The 21426-nt window shown below is 33.6% G+C and overlaps 1 non-coding gene and 1 pseudogene across 1 annotated transcript; both read right to left on the bottom strand.

Moving 5' to 3' along the window:
• Window positions 1-1381: 1381 nt before the first annotated feature.
• LOC18046538 overlaps window positions 1382-21426 on the bottom strand; it is a 22256-nt pseudogene continuing 2211 nt past the window's right edge.
• Window positions 6003-6109, bottom strand: LOC112100496. Its single transcript, XR_002906864.1, has one exon. It is a non-coding gene; the product is annotated as a small nucleolar RNA R71 (small nucleolar RNA).

Here is a 21426-nt window from a genome sequence, read left to right as displayed (position 1 = left end):
CTGATTAAATGATTTTGTAACATTAAAATTATTACTAATGTTGTCAATATTAATCATTGCTAGCTATTATCGTTGTGATTAAGGGCCAGTTTGGTAATATTGTAACTTTTAAAATAATTATTATTAGTTGTGTTGTAGAAATAATTAGTTGTGAAGAGAATCAATTAAATGTTTAAAAAAATTTATTTTTAAAAGCGCTGTGAGTTTTAAAAGCAGTCGTTTATGTTTGATAAATTTTACTATTAAAATATTGTAAGAATTTAAATAAGTAAATTGGATATAATATTAAATAAAATTTATTTATACATTTATAAACATGCATATAAAATATTTTTAATTGTTTATAAATAATAACTGATAAATAAAATAAATATTTTATATTATTAATTTTATTTTTATTTTGTTATCTCAATATAATTGACAATAATAATATTCTCTTTAAAGTTAACTATTTATTTTAAAAAGGATAATATTATATTTTTATTATATATATGAAGATATATATAGGATTATATTAAGTATAAAAGTGATTCTTAAAATCATATTTTGAAAAGTTACTTTTTCCTGTTTTTCAAAATCTATTGTAAGATGAGGTGATTTTGCTAAAAATAATTTCTAAAAAAATAACTAAATACAAAATTAACTTTTAGCTTTTTTAAGCACTTTTTAGTCTCTCAAAAGCAATCCCAAACGAGCTCTAAATAGAATTTAGTCATTATAATAAGATTTGAACCAAATTAACATTGTAACTAGAAAAACATTTTTTTAGGGCAAATATTAACATTAAAAAATGTTTTATTTTATTTTATTAATTTATGATTGTTACTTTATACATGATAGTTACAATTTTATATTAAATTAAACTAATTTGAGTAAAAATGCACATTCACTTATATAAGTGTTACATAATTTATATACTAAATGACTTAAAATTTGTTATTACAATTCGTTCATAAATTATTGGGAAAAAGGCATTTACACCTGTCAGGTTTGAGAAAATGATCATGTATATCCCCAAATTTTTAACAAGGGATATCAAGACCCTACCTTCTCTTGCAATTGTGGAAGATTCTAGTTTGATTAGTTAGCTTGACTATTTCCAATTTATATTCATTGCAGAATCATTAGCTTGCACTATAAATTGTAGGCACTATAGCCTTATAATACAGTGCTTCCTCAATAATAAAGAATCATTTTCTTCTCAATTTCATTGTTTTAGTTAATCATTTACTAACAAATGCATGTTTCGACAGACACATTGTTACCAGTTAACAAGGATAAACTTCAGTAATTGATGTTTCATCAACAGACCATGGCATCGACTTGCTCATCAATTTATTAGAGCACTCAATTTTTTTTTTGCTGGCTAGCTCCCCTCCGTTCAACTACCAATGAAAAATACAGGCTGCTGGGGCACTGGAAGTATGATAGAGTAACTATCGAGCACAAGAACTATTGTCGCCATTAATGGCCTATCAGCTGGATCTTTCCGGACGCGTAATAAGCACATATGCATGCATCTAATCACTTCATTCCTTGAGAACGAATCACTGCAAAGGTGTTCCATCACTCCAATGTTTCCAAGCCTGCAAATCGTGTGTCAAGTCATAATAAAAAGGGTTTGTCATTCAAAACTCCTTTTTAGTGCAACTTTGTAGCCCATAGCTGAATCTTCTAAGTTAAGCCATTGAAGTATTAGATAAACAATAGTTGATGTACTTTGGAAGATAAGTTAATTTTATTGCACACTTTATGACCAAAAAACTTAAATATCTTTATTATTTTGTCAAAATTATTATTTAAGGATTATATTTACATGCACTAATAATATTTAATTCATAACTACAATTTTTTTTTACCGATACTTATAACTTTTAAGTCACAGTGTTAAGTCCATTATTTATAGAGTTGGCATTTTATTACAAGTCTAGTTAAATTGAAAGTTTATTTATTGCATATCTTGTAATATGGATTAATTTATTAATTCTCTAATTTAGTGAGATTCCAATTTATTAGGAATATTTGTTTCCTAATTTAATTAGATATCTATTTTAGCAAGTCAATTAATGGTGGGATTCTATAATTGGCGCATTAGATCTATTTAGAGCAAGAAGTTGGTTCAAACAGGAATTCATTAAATACTCTAGATATTTCTTAGGAGACAAGTAAGACAAGAAGATCATATTTAATCCTATTAAGATTCATGGGAATTATAAGAGGAAATAAACTCTTATTTGGAAAGAATTCAAGTCTTTTAAGATTTGCTATTTTGGTGAAACCCTAGTGCCTTTATAAAGAGAGGTATTTCACAATTGAAGTTTGACCGCACAACACATAGCATAAAGTAGAGAAGCAAAATTCAGCCTCCTCTCTAAAGAATCCGGATTTGGCGCATAATGTTGTGTTGATTTATTTTCTTATCTTCTTTTCATCTCTGTGGATAGTCTATGTGGATCTTGGATCACTAGACATTGAAGAATTGAAGAATTGTTATTGATCACTTTGCGAAGTGCCTTGAGGATCATAGATCAAGAGGGGTAGCAATTATTCAAGAGAAGCAGATTCATTCTAAGGTTAAGTAAACTGTATGGTGATAAACTGTAAGTGAGAGTCTTAAGTTTGGTTAATACATAGGTTGTAACATCTCAACTTAGTGAATTGCTTTTCATCTAGGCGTGGCCTCGTGGATGTAGAATTGATTAATCCGAACCACGTAAAAATCTCCATGTCATTTATTTTCTGCATTTTATTGTGTTTTTGGAAAATTAATATTTTTTATATGGATGAACAGTAACTGTGAACAATACTTCCGAAAAAATTAATTAAGTAATTAATTTTTTAGTTTTTAATTGCCTACATCTATTTTCGATAGATCTAAATTCCTTTCAATTGGTATTAGAGCGGGACATTAACTATTTGGTGAGATTCTTGGATCCTAGATCTATTTTGTAGGTATGAGTTTGCAAAGAGATGGAGGCTCTTTGGCTCGTCCACCTGTATTAGATGGGACGGATTATGCTTATTGGAAGTAAATGATGGAAATTTATCTGACAGCTATTGATGAAAGAGTTTGGCAATGCGTACTAACAGGATATACTCCACCTATCAAAATTGATGAAGATGGTGTAGCATCTCCCAAGCCAGTCAGAGAATGGACTAATGATGAACTTGATGCATCCGGATATAATGTAAAAGGACTTAATGCCATTGTGAATGGAGTTGATGTGTTTCAGCACCAACTAATTTCTACATGCAAGACATCCAAAGCTGCTTGGGATATACTCCAGAGTACCTTTGAAGGCGACAATACAGTAAAACGTTCTAAACTTCAAAAACTTACATCTAATTTTGAAAATCTGAAAATGCATGAACATGAAACCATATCTGAATTTAATTCTAGAATTCTTGCTATGGTTAATGATTTTTTTGCTCTTGGACAACCTATTTATGAGGAAGAAATTTACAGAAAAATCTTAAGATATGTCCATCCTAGATATCATCCTAAAATTTTGGCTATTGAAGAATATGCTGATATGTCTGCTATGACTAGGGGTTTACTTATAGGAAAATTGATGGTTTATAAAACTAAATACTTGAATTTGAATTTTAAAGAAGAAAAAGGTATTAGTTTGCAAGCTAAAACACAGGTTCCCGTTGCCAAACCAAGTGAGAAGGATGATCCATATGTTAGCCTATATGATTATAGATATTGATTTGATGATAACAAACCACATGTGTTGATTAAACAAAGATTTATGTATTGTGCTTTTATAATAAGAAAATGTTTTTTATGGAGTTAAGTTGTTTTTCAAGTTGTGGACTAAAATGAAAGAATTTTACAATCTTTGATTTTAATAAATATTGTTTTCAATTTCAGATTTGGACCTATTTGAAAATATTTAAATATTTTAGGTCATTCTATAATTTCACATATTTTGGGTGATATCATAATTTTAGAAAGTTTTGGGATTGACAAAGTATTATTTAGAAATTCTAAAACTGGACCTATTTGAAAACTTTAATAACGTTTTGGGCTATAATACAGTTTTATAAAATTTTAAGGTCAAACTGTAATTTTAGAAAATAGTTCACTGTAGCAGTTACTATAGCAAGCGGCTATCCAGATCCTGACAAATGGCAGACCGAATTTGGGTGGAAAGTTTCTAGAACTTAAACGGCTATTCGGATTTCACGAGCGGCATACCGGATGTTGTTAGAGTACAATTTATGCACTAGTTTTGCATTATTTACTTCCCTTAATATCAAGGTTTTGCACTTAATAATAGTGATTTACTTGTGTTTTACTTTTGTAGGTGCAATTCTATTGATTGATGATAAAATTGAGCTATAAGATAATGTTTAAGGATGATTGTTCTCTTGGAGAAATTATGAGCGTCAGAAGAACTTTATTGATAAGGCGTGGGCGCGTGTTGTCAACTACGGACCTGCAGTTTTTAGTTTAAGGTGTTTTGTATTTTTGGTTATTTTTGTAATTACGAATTTAATATTTCAGATATTAGTATTTTATTTTAAATAGAATTCTAGAGGAGAAGAGAGATAGAGTATTTAAGGGAGGAATTTATTGTGAAAATGGGGGATTTGGATTGGAGAAAAAGAAAGAAATCCTAGATCTAATTTTTCTCTTCTCTCTATGAAGAGCTAAACCTATTTTTCTGGTTGAAGGATAATGAAGCTTTGATTCATCACTACTGTGAGATCTTTCTTATGCTTTAATTGTTTTATTACTTTTTGGGTATTTGTTTATTCTCTGAATTAGTTTCATTATTATGTTTGTTAATTAGGTAATTGGCCACTATTGTCAATTAAAGGATTCATCGTATGAAGAATTTAATGTTTGTGACAAATAACATAGCAGAGAGTTGTGTTGTGAGAATAAACAATCTAATTTAAATGAATCATCATATGTGTTGATTAGGATTTGGGTCTCTCTAGTTTTTCAGGCTGTCAATTGATTAAATCTTATGATCGTATCTAGGGTTGTCTATTGATTAGGGAAATATCCAACGGTCGTACCTTGGTTATCGACTAGTTAAGGAGAGATTGACTATTAGAGGGTCTCAATAGCTATAACCGGTCTATTCATAAGTAATAAGAATCTATATTTGAATCAATGATCAATTGTCGAATCAAGCTGAGTTAATTCCTTCAACCAGAGCTTTCTCTAATTTGAATTATAACTTTAATTTGCATTCTTGTTATTTTAATTTGATTTTTATTATTGTCAACAATTCCCCCATTTTACGTTTTACGTTTCAAAAGGATTTAAATAATTACCGATCTCTGTGGACACGACCCTGCTCAATCACTATACACAATTTATTTAGAGTAGGAATTTATTTTTGTTGGCTTCGACACCCATCAAATTTTGGCGGCGTTGCCAGGGATTGGTGTCATTTATTTAATCCTTTTTACGTTTTACTTGGTGTATGGTTCGTTCTTCTCATATAGGTACACTTTCGTTTGATCCTGAAATTGAGAAGACAGCTCGCCAGTTGAGACAGCAGACGAAGCGAGCTAAGCAACGATCCTCGTCGCCTTTGCTTTCTGAAATAGATACAGTACCTGATTTAGTTGAATCATCTAGTGATTCAGAAGAACAAGTGATGGATAGACCTGCACCTGTAGAAAGAACTCTTAGAGAGTTAGCTGAACCAGACTTGAATCAGCAACCACTCTGCATTCAATATGTAGATTTGGAGGTAAATTTTGAATTAAAGTCTGGTCTTATTCATTTATTACCCAAGTTTCATGGTTTTGCAGGTGAAGATCCTCATAAACATCTTAAGGAGTTTCATGTTGTGTGCTCAAGTATGAGGCCACAAGGCGTGACTGAAGAGCAGATTAAGCTGCGTGCTTTTCCGTTCTCTGTAGATGGGCTAGCTAAAGATTGGTTGTACTACTTGCCTCCTGGATCGATTACAACGTGGAATGGTTTGAAGAAGCAGTTCCTTGAGAAGTACTTTCCTGCTTCAAGAGCTGCCAACATCAGAAAAGATATTTGTGGGATCAGACAACTTCCTGGGGAGACTTTGTATGAGTATTGGGAGCGATTCAAACAATTGTGTGCCAGCTGTCCTCAGCATCAGATTTCTGATCAACTTCTTATTCAATATTTTTACGAAGGACTATCATTGATAGATAGGAGTATGATAGATGCTGCTAGTGGAGGTGTGTTGGTGAACAAGACCCCTACTCAAGTAAGGGAGTTGATCTCAAATATGGCTGCCAATGCACAATAATTTGGCAGCAGACAAGATGCCACTTCAAGAACGGTGAATGAGGTAAATATTTCTTCTATTGAACAACGTTTAGATAAACTTACTTCTCTTGTGGAAAAGTTTGTTGTAGATAATGTGCAACAGGTGAAGACTTGTGGCATTTGTTACAATATGGGTCATTCAACTGATATGTGTCCTACACTTCAAGAAGAACCCGTTGAACATGCCAATGCAGTTGGAGGATTTCTAGGCATACCTCAGAGGAGGTATGATCCTTATGCACAAACATACAATCCGGGATGGAAGGATCATCCCAACTTCAGCTATGGAGTTAGGCCGTCAGGATTCCCACAATAGTATCCACCAAGACAACCAACACCTCCACAGTCAAACTCCAAGTCAGGTATATCTCTTGAAGAAATTGTTAAATCACTTGCGACTAACAGTCAACAATTTCAGCAGGCAACTACAGCAAGCATTCAGAACTTGGGGAACCAAATGAGTCAATTGGCGACTACAGTGAGCCGTCTGGAGTCTCAAGTATTAGGGAGATTGCCTTCACAATCTAAGGTGAATCCAAAGCAAAATGTTAGTGCTGTCATCCTTAGAAGTGGGAAGGAGTTGCAAGAGCCTAGTAAGAAAGTGACAGAGCATGTACAAGATGAGCTTGAGAAGAATGAATTGATGCCTCAATCTCAAGATGCACAACCCACCAGAGCGAAACCCCTACCTATTGTGATACCTCCTCCTTTTCCAAGCCGGTTTGTAAAATCTAAGAAGGAGGAACAAGAGAAAGACATCCTTGAGACATTTCGCAAGGTTGAGGTAAATATTCCTTTATTAGATGCTATAAAACAAATACCTCGATATGCTAAAGTCCTTAAGGAACTGTGCACCTCCAAAAGAAAATTAAGAGAAGATGAAAAAGTTCACATGGGGGAGAATGGTTCAGCAATTCTCCAAAAGAAACTACCTCCTACGTGCAAGGATCCAGGTATGTTTACTATCCCTTGTAAAATTGGTAGTGTTAGAGTTGAAAAAGCTATGTTAGATCTAGGAGCTTCTATTAATGTCATGCCTCGTTCCATTTATTCATCTTTGAATGTTGGTCCATTAAAAGAAACTGGCGTGATAATTCAACTAGCTGATAGGTCTAATGCATATCCTGATGGGGTATTAGAAGATGTCTTAGTACAAGTTAATGAGTTGGTTTTTCCTGCTGATTTTTATGTACTTGATATGGAAGATGATAACTCCTCTAATTTTGTCCCAATTTTGCTAGGAAGACCTTTTCTTAAGACTGCTAGGACTAAAATGGATGTACATAAAGGGACTCTCACTATGGAGTTTGATGGAGAGGTTATAGAATTCAATATGAATGATACCATGAAATATCCTAGTGAGGAACATTCGGTATTTTCTGTGGATGTTATTAACCCTATAGCGCAGGAAATTTTGAGAAAAGAGTTCTCTGTTGGTCAAAAAGTTCTTCTTTTTCATTCTAAGCTTAAACTTTTTCCGAGTAAATTACGTTCTTGCTGGGTTGGACCTTTTATTGTTACTAATGTTTTTCCTCATGGTGCAGTTGAGATTCGGAGTCCGACCTCTGACAAAGTTTTTAAGGTTAATGGTCATCGCTTAAAACCTTTTTATGAAGGTTTTTCGGTGAATATTGTGGAGGATGTGGATCTCGAGAGTCCCAATTATGGAGATTGATGCATAAATGTGTCTAGCCAAAGACATAAAACAAAGGCGCTTTTTGGGAGGCAACCCAAATGATTTATTTATTTTGATTTTTGTTATATCTTCTTTTAATTTTGATTCAGATTTTTTTTAAAATAATGTGTTTGCTTATTTTGGCCAGAAGAAAATTTTTGATAAGGCGTGCCCACGTCTTAACTAAAAAATACTTCTGTAATTTTTAAAGTAAAATAGTTTTAAGGCGTGCCCACGTGCTTATTAAAAAAGTACTTTTGAAATTTTTGGTGTCTCCAAGTGTTTCATCACTAAAAAAAAAAAAAAAAAATCTTTATTTTAAATTTAATTTAATTTAATTTTTTTTTAAAAAAAAACGAAAAAAAAAAGAGATTTTCTTTTGTTCTTTCTTTTATATATTTATTTATTTATTTACTAAAAAAAACCCAAAAATCGAAAATCATTGTTCACAAATCCCTAATTCAAAAATTACTGTTGATTATCGTTTTACAGTAGCGCGCCTCAGCTCCAGCCTTCACCCCGCAACGCAAGCAGCTTCCAGCGCGAACCAGTCGCGCGCAACGCAAGCCCCAGCAACCCAGATTCTCAGCTCCAGCCGCGTGCAACGTAGCTGAGCAGCAGCGCGAACCAGCTCTCGCGCGCAACACAACGCGAACGCAGCAGTGCGTAGATCCAGCCCAGCAACGCAGCGCGAACCAGCAACGCGAACCACCAGCGCGCAACGCAAGCCCCCGCGCATGCAGCACCAGCATCCCGTGTCTCGCAGCCCAGCAGCACGCAACGAAGTCCCACCAGCGCGCAACGCAGCGCAGCACCCTCAAAGCAAGCCTCACCAGCGCGCAACGCAAGCCCGTAACGCAGCAACGGGCACACCCTGCAACGCAACCAGCTTACGCCCTATATTCCAGCCGGGTAAAACGAAATCTGTGAGTGCAATTATTGTAACAATACCGAAGAGGAAAGCATCAACTTCCAAGTCATCGAAAAAGACATCCATCGCAAAGAAATCTAAGATTGCCGCTCCCACTACGGTTCCATGGAACACAATTTCAGATTCACGCCAAGCCGTGAGACAAAGATCGAAGCATGGAAAAGGCATGAGTATTTTGCCACTTGCGGAATCCAATCTCGGAGGGTGCTTTGCGTTCGCGACTCAACAAGAGAAAGAGAGGTACAAAGATATTTCCACGCGCAAAATACTTCCAGCTAAGTATATTCATTACCCGACTCTTGAAAAATTGAATGTTAAGGATAATTTTGATTCTTTAATAGATAAGATTGGGTTGCGTAAATTTGTTGATGTTGATTGTTTGAGTTATGTTGAGTTGATTAGGGAGTTTTATGCTACTTTTCAATTTACTATGCCGAATGATTTTACTTTGCATACCCCGGATGTCATTAAGTTTAGATTAATGGGACGAAATTTTTCACACTCTATCACGGATTTTAACCTAGCTTTAGGATTCATTGATGATGATTATTCTTCTAGTGATGCATATTTAGGAACAACTTGTGACTTTAGCAAAAATTTTGAGCCTTTTGGTCTTTGGCGTAATTTATCTGTTGATCACAATGCCTATGACCCGAGTAAATCAAAGAGTTCTTTTTTACGTGATCCTGTTTTGAAATGTGTGCATCGATTCTTAGCATATAATGTTTTAGGCAAGAAAGATCACTCAAGAATTTTCTCTAAAACTGAATTTTATTTTATCTGGTGCATGTTAAATGATGTGAGGCCTAATTTAGGTTTTTGGTTAGCGGATCAATTTCAAAATGTGCTTAAACGGTATAGGACTTTATTTCTGGGTCCATACATTACTCTGTTAGCTATAAACCTATGTGTGCTTGATCCCGACAATAATGATTTGCATCCTGCTTGCAAAAAGGAATTTTTGGATATGTCTGTGTTTGAAAGAACAGGTGTGGTTGAATTCAAGGAGGGGAGATTTCAGTTTACTGAACTAGGACCCACTTAACTTCCGAAGAAGCTTTATGCTAGGAGTGGTGCTACCTCTGATGACGAGTTTGACGACGACACTGCTGCCCCGCCAACTATTCCTTCTACATCCGCACCACCCTTGAGTATTCAGTTAGAGAAAATGGAGCACAAGCTGAACAAGATGGAGCAAAATTTGGCCGCATACTTCGAGAGTGTGGGATTTACCCCACCATTTCCGCCAAGCCCATAGACGTTATGTGGATCAAAGCTCACAATTCAGGGAAGTTTCTTTTTGCCCTTAATCTTTTATCCTTACGCTTTAATTTTTATGTGAGCTTTGATTATCTTACATTGGGGACAATGTAAGTTATTGGTGTGGGGGAGGGATTTTTGCATTATTGATGCCTGGAATTATTATTTTCACTCTACTCATCTATTTTCACTCTACTCATCTTTAAATGATTTTGGAGTTAGTATGCTTCATATATTATTATTTTTCTTTCCTTTTCCTTCTCACTACTTTTTTCCCATCTATCTCAAATTATTCATGTCTATTTTTATTTTACCATACTCTTTCATCACTCACATTTTATCTTTCACTTTTCATATTACTACATACATCTTTCTCGCTTATTATCCTTTTTACCTTTCCTTTTATATCTCATTCATACCTTCTTCTCATTCTACACCACTATTGATGGTTGATTCATTTGAAGAGTGTACAGGATTTGATGGCAAATTTACCAACTTTGTGAGGATTTGAGCCTATGAGCAACCACTTTGCTCTAATTATTTTTATTATGTGAATATCAATTCTAGTTTGTTTATTTTAGAACTTGCTTTATTATGCATGTTGAAGCCACATTACGGGATTTTATGCATTAAAATGATTAGGGCAAACCATTTACCATTTTTCTATTCTCGCATTTTCCTTTTTCTCTACCCAAAGACCTTTATTTGCTACCTTTGTTTGAGCCTTAACAATTACCCATCTAATTCTCTCCGTCTACTTAACCATTTTTCTTTTTTTTTTAGCCTCAATTTAAGGAGATTTTTGGACTCATTGTGTGGATATATTTTGTTGCTTTTTCTAACTTGTAATAAAGTTTCTCAATTAGATCAACAAGCATTATGCTTGAATTAAATTGTGCAAGGTTCGTTTCTTTTGTTTGATTCAAAAACAAAAATAAAAAGAAAAAGAAAAATCACAAAAAAAAAAAACAAAAAAAAATGTTTACATTCTTGGTGACTTGAGTAGAAATAAGCATTTTGATATCATAAGTTCATTCAATGAGTTCATTTTTCTTGTTTTGATCTCTTTTTCTTTCGTAAACCTTTCTTTTTCATTTAACTTAAGCTTGCTTATATAAAATAACAAAATGTGGCTAACTAGATGTCCATTAAATGTTCAAAAATTTAAATTTTGGCTTTAATGGTAACATTAAGTGGCTAACTAGATGTCCATAAATGGTAAGTCGGTTATCACCAAAATGTGCATAACGGCTAGTTTTTTAGCTCAAACTATAAAAACTCAAATCCAATTCATTTTCAAGCTCTCCAACAAGCAAAAACAAAAAGCACACAACATATCTTGAGCTATCAATTCGCAAGTCATTATTCATTGAATCATTGTTGTTCTTCAATTTGTACATCTACTCTTTAAGAGAGTTTTGGTTGTAACTTTCATTTCTTCATCTTAATTGTGAGTGTTTGAGTGTGTGAGACACTTGAGTGAAGAGATTGGGAGATAATCTCTTTGTTGTAAAGATTCATTTGCACCTTGAAGTCAATTGTAATCGTTTGAAGTCTTGGAAGGCTTGGATAGTGAAATCCTCAAGCTTGGATCGCTTGGAGACGTGGACGTAGGCGGGGATTGCCGAACCACGTAAAAATTCATGTGTTTGTTTCTCTTCTCTCTTACTCATTTGTTATGGTGCTCTTATTGAACTTATTGCTTTCGAATTTATTAAGGCGTTAAATTAGATTGTTGTGTGGCTTTGTTAGGATAATTTTTAAAATATCAATTCACCCCCCCTCTTGGGTTGCACACTTGTATTTCACCATATATATATGTTAATAATTCTCTTGCACTCATTGCAAATAATTTCAAGAAAATGTTGAAAAAAGAAGAACTTCAACAAATCGAGGAAGACCTCTACATCAGTGGCTCCAACAACTCAAGAAGGTTCTTCTAACCCTAATTTTAAATTGTTTGATCTTAATAAGCTTGAGGGTATTCAATGCAGAGAATGTGGAGGCATAGGACACATACAAGCACAATGTGCTAACACTTTAATGAAAAAGAAAGCAATGCAATCCACTTGGAGTGATGATGATTCAAATGATAGCATTGATGAAGAAGATCTTGTTGGAGGACTTATTGTGCATAATGATAGCAATAAACATGAATCAAACATCAGAGATGCATCCACAACTGAATCCTCGCACTGAGCTCCTTGCAAGGAAGACACTGATTCCCGTCTTGACACAATTGTGCAACATGTTAACCAAAATAATGATTCAGATAGCAACGTCAGTGACATTGATATAAATGACAAGAAAGCATTTCATGAAAGCTACAAGATGATGTTCGCTAAATGGGAAGAAGTCTACAATGAGAATGTGACATTGATGACTCAAGTATCCAATCTTTTAGATGATAAGGCGAAACTTGAGAGTGAGGTAATTCATTACAAGTCTTTACTTACTGACAAAGATAACCAATTGCTTGCAATGACGACAGAATTAGAGAATACCAAAAAGTCACTTAAGATGATGAGTTCTGGAACTCAGATGTTAAACCATATCTTGTCACTCGACAAATCTAGCTTAGATCATCATGGTCTTGGATATCAACATGGTAAAGACTCAAATTCTCAAGGTGTGTTTGTTAAAGCTTCTTCACAAACAACTTCTCCACCTATAGTTAAACTTCCATATCTTCAAAAAGGTAAAGTTGTTGCACATTCTCACTAGTTCATCAAGGTAAGAACAACAAATTTATTCCCACTTGTCATTTTTGTCATATGAAAGGAAATATAAGACCTAATTGTTTCAAGCTCATTAAATAAATGAAAAAGGCTATGTTCTTTAATTATACTCATGTAAAACCTAGGATGACACCTAGACCTAAGGTTGAGACAAGTGAAAATAAACTTAGAACTACTTGGATAAGGAAGACTGATTATAAAGTTTATGTTTCCTTTATTTCCTTGAGAACTTACACTACTGATTTTTGGTATTTTGATAGTGGTTGTTCTAGACATATGACAGGTGATAGAAATGCCTTGACCAATTATCAAAAACTTGATCGAGAAAATGTAACATTTGCTGATGGTGTGAAAAGTCGAGTGCTTAGAAAGGGAACTTTAAATGTGGAAGGGTTTCCAAAACTTGACAATGTTCTGCATGTGGAGGATCTCAAAGCAAATTTACTCAGTATTAATCAAATTTGTGATCAAAACTTGTTTGTCAATTTTGACATGAACAAATGTCGCGTTCTTGATGTTGATGGAAATTGCATTTTGGAAGAACATCGATCATCTGATCATCGTTATAAATTGACTAGCTCAATTGTGTGTCATAAGACCACTCTTGATGACACAGAATTGTGGCATCAAAAGTTGGGTCACTTGAACTACAGATTACTAGCTAGAATTGTGAAAACAGGTGCTGTAAAAGGAGTTCCAATGCTTAAAAAGAAACAACCTGGAATATGTGGCTCATGTCAATCTGGAAAATAACAAAGGGCGTCGCATAAAGCCATTCAGGATAAAGCAACATCAAAGGTGCTACAACTACTTCATATGGATCTTATGGGACCAATGCAAGTTGAAACTTTGGCTGGAAAAAGGTACGCATTTGTGTGTGTAGATGATTTCTCTTGGTATGCATGGGTTGACTTTGATAAAACCTTTGCATCTGTTGCTATACTAGAATCTATTCGTTTGGTTTTTCTAGTTATTTGTTTAATAGGCTTTAAATTATTTCAAATGGATGTTAACAGTGCATTTTTTAATGGCATCTTAAACGAAGAAGCCTATGTTGAACAACTCAAAAGTTTTGAAGACCCCCTATTTCCCAAACCATGTTTTTAAATTAAAAAAGACTTTGTATGGTTTAAAGCAAGCTCCTCGAGCTTGGTATGAAAGGTTGACCAATTTTTTGCTTGAAAATGGCTATAAGCGTGAGGGAGTAGATAGAACATTATTTATTAAGCAACTTAATTCAAGGATTTTAGTTGTTCAAATCTATGTTAATGATATAGTGTTTGGTTCTACTTCTTCTCATCATGTGCATGAATTCGTGAGTCAAATGAAAAAGGAATTTGAGATGAGCATGGTGGGAGAATTAACTTACTTTTTGGGTTTGCAAGTGAAACAAATGGAGAATGAAATTTTTGTTAATCAAAGTAAGTATGCAAAGAGTTTAGTCAAGAGGTTTGGTTTAGATTCTGCAAAACACTTGAGAACCCCTATGAGCACTAATGCCAAGTTAACTGTTGATCATAATGGTTCTAGTGTTGATCCTAGTCTTTACAGAAGCATGATTGGTAGCTTACTTTATTTGACTGCAAGTAGACTAGATATATGTTTCAGTATTGGTGTATGTGCTAGGTACCAAGCAAATCCAAAGGAATCACACTTAGCTGCTGTCAAACGAATCATTTGTTTTGTTAGTGGAACAGTTAATGATGGAATTTGGTACACTAATGACACTAATTCAAGTCTTGCAGGATATAGTGATGCAGATTGGGCTGGCAATATTGATGATAGAAAAAGCACCACTGGAGGATTTTTTTATCTTGGAAATAACTTAGTACCATGGCGTAGTAAGAAACAGAATTCAATTTCTCTTTCCACGGCTGAAGCTGAATATATTGCAGCTGAAAGTTGTTGCACCCAATTGCTCTGGATGATACAAATGCTTGCAGATTATGGTATGGTTCAGGATACTTTGACTGTGTTTTGTGATAACACGAGTGCTATCAATATTTCTAAAAATCATGTTCAACACTGTAGAACTAAGCATATTGATATTCGTCATCACTTCATTAGGGATTTAGTTGAGAGCAAGACCGTGCCCTTAGAATACATTGATATAAAAACACTTGCAGATATTTTCACAAAAGCTTTAGACTCCAAACGATTTGAATCTTTAAGGAAAGCTTTAGGTGTGTGTTCCATGTAAGTTCAAATGTTTTTCTTTAGTTTTTTTTTTCATGCATTTTTGCATTAGATATAGGTCATGCATTTATAAATTTCAATTTTAAATCATTGTTTTTGTGTTCCATTTTAACCTTTCATGTTTTTAAAGATTTGAAAGTCTTGAATAAGTTTTGATTAGAGTTATTTAACCTTTCTTCAAAAGCACATGAATGACAATTCAGCCTCTACTTTGACTCAAGGTTTTGATATTGACATGGTCTTTGTTGAGAATATTTAACTTGAGTTATAACTGTTTGCCTTGATTCTTATCTTGTTATAAGACCTCAAATATATGCAGACACTATGGTCAGAAATAACTACCTATAACTCTTAAGAGTGAAGCTATCCTTGAGTAATCTGAGTCTGCGTATCACAAAAATGACAGAGGACAAATCATGAGAAGAAGGCTACCTGAAGGGGTAGAGTGAAAGCTCCTGACCGTAAATTTAAAAAAAAATGAATAAAAGGCTTTGCAAGCACACAAAAAAAAAAAGGTTTGTCAATTGAAATGGTCAAAAATTGGAGATCAAGATGATAAGGTTAGTTTGACAAACTCTGTGTTTTATATTTAAGACTTTGACTGTGAAAATTGATGATTTTTTGGGAAAAAAGTTTAGATAGAGTTGTTTGCACACACAAGCTTAGATTTCTTTAATCTTTACTTAATTGAGGAAATTATAATCTTGATTACATGAATTAATGCTTGTTGTGAAAAATTCTCAAATATTTTTTTGTTCAATTTCATTATTAATGCATTTTTTTAAAACAAAAAAAAATTCATTTTGCATGTGCATTCTCATGTTCTTACATAATGATACGCTTTTAAGTCTTAAGAGACACATTTTTTTTAAGCATAACTCAATTTTTTTTATAGTGCATTGACAAGCTTTTCCTGTCACAACTGAGCATGTTGCGATCTTTTGGTCATAACTTTGTCTACAGAACTCTAAATTTGATTCTGTAAAATCCTGTAAAAATCTGATTCAATAAGCTTTCCAATGGTATATATATTGCATTCTGATTCTGTCTCATTCATTCTCAGTTTAATTTTCAAGTTCTCTGCTCTGCACTGTATGTCTGTTTCGTAAAGTATCCTGCATGGGATTTCGTTTTGATATTTTCCTCTTTGTTTCTGACTTGTTTGAGTTGGTTTATGTTTAATTACTGATCTGGAATGAAATCTATGATGGTTAGTGCATTAAATTGGAATACAATCCGCTTTATTAATGTTTTTCTTATGTTAGTTGGATTTCCAAACCTTACTTGAACAAGTCAAGTTCTTCTATATAAAGCAACCCTTAGATCCTTGTTCTGCATTCCAATTTGTGGCTTCTTTCTCCCTTCTTTTGGCTGGTCCAGATTTTGTTCGCTCTTCTTTTTAAAACTTTTTTTCCCTTGTTCTTAATATTCCTCTTCCATGGCTTCTAAGCTTAACACTGGTGAGAGCTCTCATGCTTACTCTAATCCCAAGCGTTGTCCCACTCTTACACCTTACCTTTGTTCTGGTTGTGGACGGCCTCATGAGATTCATATACTTGATGATGATGAGGATTTTGATCCCAAATTTGGACAAATACCTCCTGAAGAATCCATGCATTCAAGTGACAGCGACTCCATGGAAAGTGATCCTAGTGAAGATAGTTTTCACTCTGGCCCTTCCTCCTTTGACGCTAGGATCACCACCAATGCCGCCATTGTTCATGCTGCCATTATCGACCACCAGCCACTGCCACACGCACCCTCACGCGCCGTCACCAGTGGAGCTCCTCCTAGTACTCTTCGTGATCTTCCTACTTTTGTTGCCACCTCTGTTCGCTCTTCTCCTCCATCTACCTCTTTTGCTCCTAATCTTGTCCATCTTGAGGCCACCATTTTGAAACAAGGGCAAGATATTGCTAATCTTTCTACTCGTTTGGCTTGGCCAAATTGCATACAAAACTACTTCTCTTTTGTAATCTTTTGGCAAAAGAGGGGGAGTAATTTGTTTCAAGTCTTCAATTGCTCAATGCAATGAGTTAGGGGGAGTAGTATTTTCCATTCTAGGGAGAGATTTTATTCAAGAATTTTTAATTTTTGGATTCTAGTTCTTAGGGGGAGTTTATATTTTTATTGCTCTTAATTTTCTGCTTAATGTTCTCTTTCCATTTATTGATCAATAAAATTAGCATTTTATTTTAATTCTTACCTTGGTTTATTTTCATGAACTAACATGCTAATTGTCAATTATTTTGGCTAGTTCCTTGTTGTTGTTTATACTTGTCCAGGTTCATATCTTAGCGCCAAAGTCCATGGAAGACTTGTGTTGGATTGCTTTTGCCACAAGTATGCTAAAGGGGGAGATTGTTAAGTCCATTATTTATAGAGTTGGCATTTTATGGTAAGTCTAGTTAAATTGGAAGTTTATTTATTGCATATCTTGTAATAGGGATTAATTTATTAATTGCCTAATTTAGTGAGATTCCAATTTATTAGGAATATTTGTTTTCTAATTTAATTAGATGTTTATTTTAGGAAGTCAATTAATGGTGGGATTCTATAATTGACACATGAGATCTATTTAGAACAAGAAGTTGGTTCAAGCAGGAAGTCATTAAATGCTCTAGATATTTCTTAGAAGACAAGTAAGGCAAGAAGATCATATTTAATCATATTCAGATTCATGGGAATTATAAGAGGAAAGAAACTCTTATTTGGAAAGAATCCAAGTCTTTTAAAACTTGCTATTTTGGTGAAACCCTAGTGCCTTTATAAAAAGAGGTATTTCACAATTGAAGTTTGATCGCACAACACAGAGCATAAAGCAGAGAAGCGAAATTCGGCCTCCTCCCTAGAGAATCCAGATTTGGTGCATAATGTTGTGTTGATTTGTTTTATTATCTTCTTTTCATCTTCGTGGAGAGTCTATGTGGATTTTGGATCACTAGACATTGAAGAATTGCTATTGATCACTTTGTGAAGTGCCTTGAGGATCGTGGATCAAGAGGGGTAGCAATTATTCAAGAGAAGCAGATTCATTCTAAGGTTGAGTAAATTGTATGTTGTTAAACTGTAAGTGAGAGTCTTAAGTTTGGTCAATCCAAAGGTTGTAACATCTCAACTTAGTGAATTATTTTTCATCTGGGCGTGGCCTCGTGGATGTAGGATTGATTAATCTGAACCACGTAAAAATCTCCATGTCATTTGTTTTCTACATTTTATTGTATTTTTGAAAAATTAATATTTTTTATGCGGATGAACAGTGACCGTGAATGGTAAGTGTGAATAGTTGCGGTAAACAGTAACAGTGAACAGTTCTTCCGAAAAAATTAATTAAATAATTAATTTTTTTATTTTTAATTGCCTACATCTATTTTCGATAGATCTAAATTCCTTTCACACAGTACCTCAATACAAAACAAGACATATTACTTGTTTAGTTGTATGTGATATGATATATAGGCACTAACAAAGAGGAAAGTGTCCATATATAAAATCTTATTTGTGCTTACATAGCTCAAAAGATCTCTGACACCATAGGTTTGATGAAAGCCGCTATTCTTCTGGCCAGCTATAATCTCCAAAACTAAGACACTGAAACTATATACATATGATTTCACAGAAAATTCCCCATGCATAATATATTCTGGGGACATGTAACCACTGTAAATCAACAATTAAGTCAATATAAAGACAACTATGAATCTTTTGAAATTAATCAAACAAATTTAGGATAAATGGTTTTGCTAAGGGATGTGATGCATAAATTGTGAACTAATGAAACATAAAGTATACGAGAAGAGTTTACAATGTTGTAAACTGTCTTTTTGACTAGTTTCATTTACAATGTTATAAACTCATCCGACACTTTGATTTCGAATTTTATTTTTAGAATAAAATTTTTTGGAGTAATCAATACTTACTAAGCCCCAACTATTCTGCTAGTATTTCCTTGAGTTTGATCAACTCCAAATATCCTTGCCATGTCAAAATCTAAAATGTTAGAGTTCATCTCTACATCTAAGAGTATATTGCTAGCTTTAAGATCACGATGTATAATTTTCAAGAATCTTCATGAAAATAAAAAATTCCTCGAGCAATCCCTCCCTCTCCCTCCAATTATCTTGTAGCGTCTTGAACAATCTCATTGGCCTTGTTTTTCAGGTTCTGAGCATAAATCAAAATAAAAAATTTAGGGAATAAAAAGCCTTTTATTCTTTTAAGACATTGAAGTATCATTTCTTCAAATGCAAATGGTCCTAACCATATAGGAAATTGTCAAGCCTTTTATTTGGCACATATTCATAGACAAGTATCTTTTCTTCTCGCTCTAAGCAAAATCCCAGTAGCCTAACCAGATTTCTGTGTTGAAGTTTGGCTACCACCACAACCTCATTGTTGATTTCTTGAGCACCTTGACTAGAGCTTCTTGATAGCCTTTTCACAGCTATTTCGTGTCCATTAGGAAGTACACCTTGTAAATGTAAAATAACCAATCATTTGAAGATTTCTTTTGTGTAATCTTTGGAATTGCTAAATCAATTTTCAAAAGCTTTCAGAACAGATCATGGAAATGAGAAGATACCTTGTAAACCTCACCAAATCCACCTTCACCCAACTTATTATCAGTTGAGAATTTGTTTGTGGCAGCTTCAATTGTCTCAAAATCAAATTGCAAGGATTCCAGAGTTGTAATATCATTATCAGCTGCACAAACAAAGAGTAATTTACTCTCTCTTGGAAAGAAGCTACCACAAGTTTATGAATTCACAATCTGGTTAAAAGATTGTTTGATTTAATGAATAAATAGATCTTTGTATTTACCATTTTGTTCCGCTACAACATTATATTTCTTTTATGCCCCCTTCTTAGGAAGCATAAGGCGGCAATAAAAAGCACTACAATTACAACAATTGGAGCTACAAATGGCGATAATTGTTGTTGATGAGACTCCACTCTTTCCTGGAAGAACAGTAATGTGTTTCGTTTGGTAAAAGTATAAATACACGGCTGTAAAACAACAAACTAAATGATTAAAGAACCAAAATCAACATCTATCTTCAGAAGTTTCTTCTTTTTGCTCAAAACCTTGTTAATTATATAATGGCCTAAAGGATCAAACAGTCAAGATTATCAATCATGTTGACAACAAAATCACTGTACCCAAAATTTAAAAAAGAATTTTAGTTGAGAGACAAGGACATTACACCTTGATCTAAGACGTTAATTTAGATTAATTTAGGATTTTAGAATTTTTATTATTCTAGGGCTTTTTATTTTAATTGGAGTCCATTATGATATGTGTCTTAATCTTTTATTTCTATTATAATTGTGATTTAATTTCCCTTTTTAAGTTAATTTAGAGAAGTAGGTCTTCTCTATTATAAATAGAGAGGTCTTATTATTATTTTTATAACTCAGATTCAATTGTTCAATAAAACTCCTCTTTTATAATTCCCTGTAGGATTATCTATCGAAATCTATCTTATAGAGTTGTTTGGATTAGAGCGTCATCTAATCTCGCTTTATGCGCTATTAAAAATCTCATTGAGTCGTTTGGATTAGAATGAGATCTAATCACGGTTCGAATATATTAAAACCTAATCGCATTGGCTTGATTTAGTACTAGAATGATATCTAGTGTTTGATGAATCTTAGCGGAATCATTGAACTATACACAGAATGAGGATTTTTAATAGAATAAAAAGATCAAAGAATAATAATTGAGTGATACATTCTTATACAAATTTATTTTATACAACTGATGTAGCACAAATCAGTTAATTGGATTAAATAACTCTTTCCTTGCATAATTTAGTCAATAAATTTATGTTACATTAGTTTTGTTATTACTTAAAAATCGATGTTAGGCTCAATAACTCAAATCAGCCCATAAGGCTTAGGCACGGGATATGTTACATGCTTCTCAGAGTTCGCGTCAGACATTGCCCAATAAGAAACTTGTAAAGAAAATATGGAACTAAGTCAGATTAGCTGTTCGAGATGCTCAACAGTGACGCCTATTATTGCAGTCCAAATACAGTAAAATGATAGCAATAAAATATCACCAACCAATTTTGACAAAACAAATTATTCTATTAAAATAATATGATTTTACAAATAAATTGCTATTTTAAAGCCCACCATTTTTGATAAACCAAAATAATGATTTGATTTTTATAAATAAACTATTATTTTAATGCACACAAATTTTGATAAAATAAAATAAATTATTATTTTAAAGCCAACCAAAATGGACATTTCAGGCTTGGCTTGCCCTATAAATAGGTAAGTTAAGGGTATGAAGAGGCCATCAAGTGTAGTATGGAAGAAGCATCAATGAGAGAGT

The sequence above is a fragment of the Citrus clementina genome, unplaced genomic scaffold, assembly GCF_000493195.1.
Source record: "Citrus clementina cultivar Clemenules unplaced genomic scaffold, Citrus_clementina_v1.0 scaffold_3, whole genome shotgun sequence".
Taxonomy (NCBI): Eukaryota; Viridiplantae; Streptophyta; class Magnoliopsida; order Sapindales; family Rutaceae; genus Citrus; species Citrus x clementina.
The sequence above is the reverse complement of the archived record's forward strand: the minus strand, read 5'-3'. Positions and strand labels throughout refer to the sequence as shown.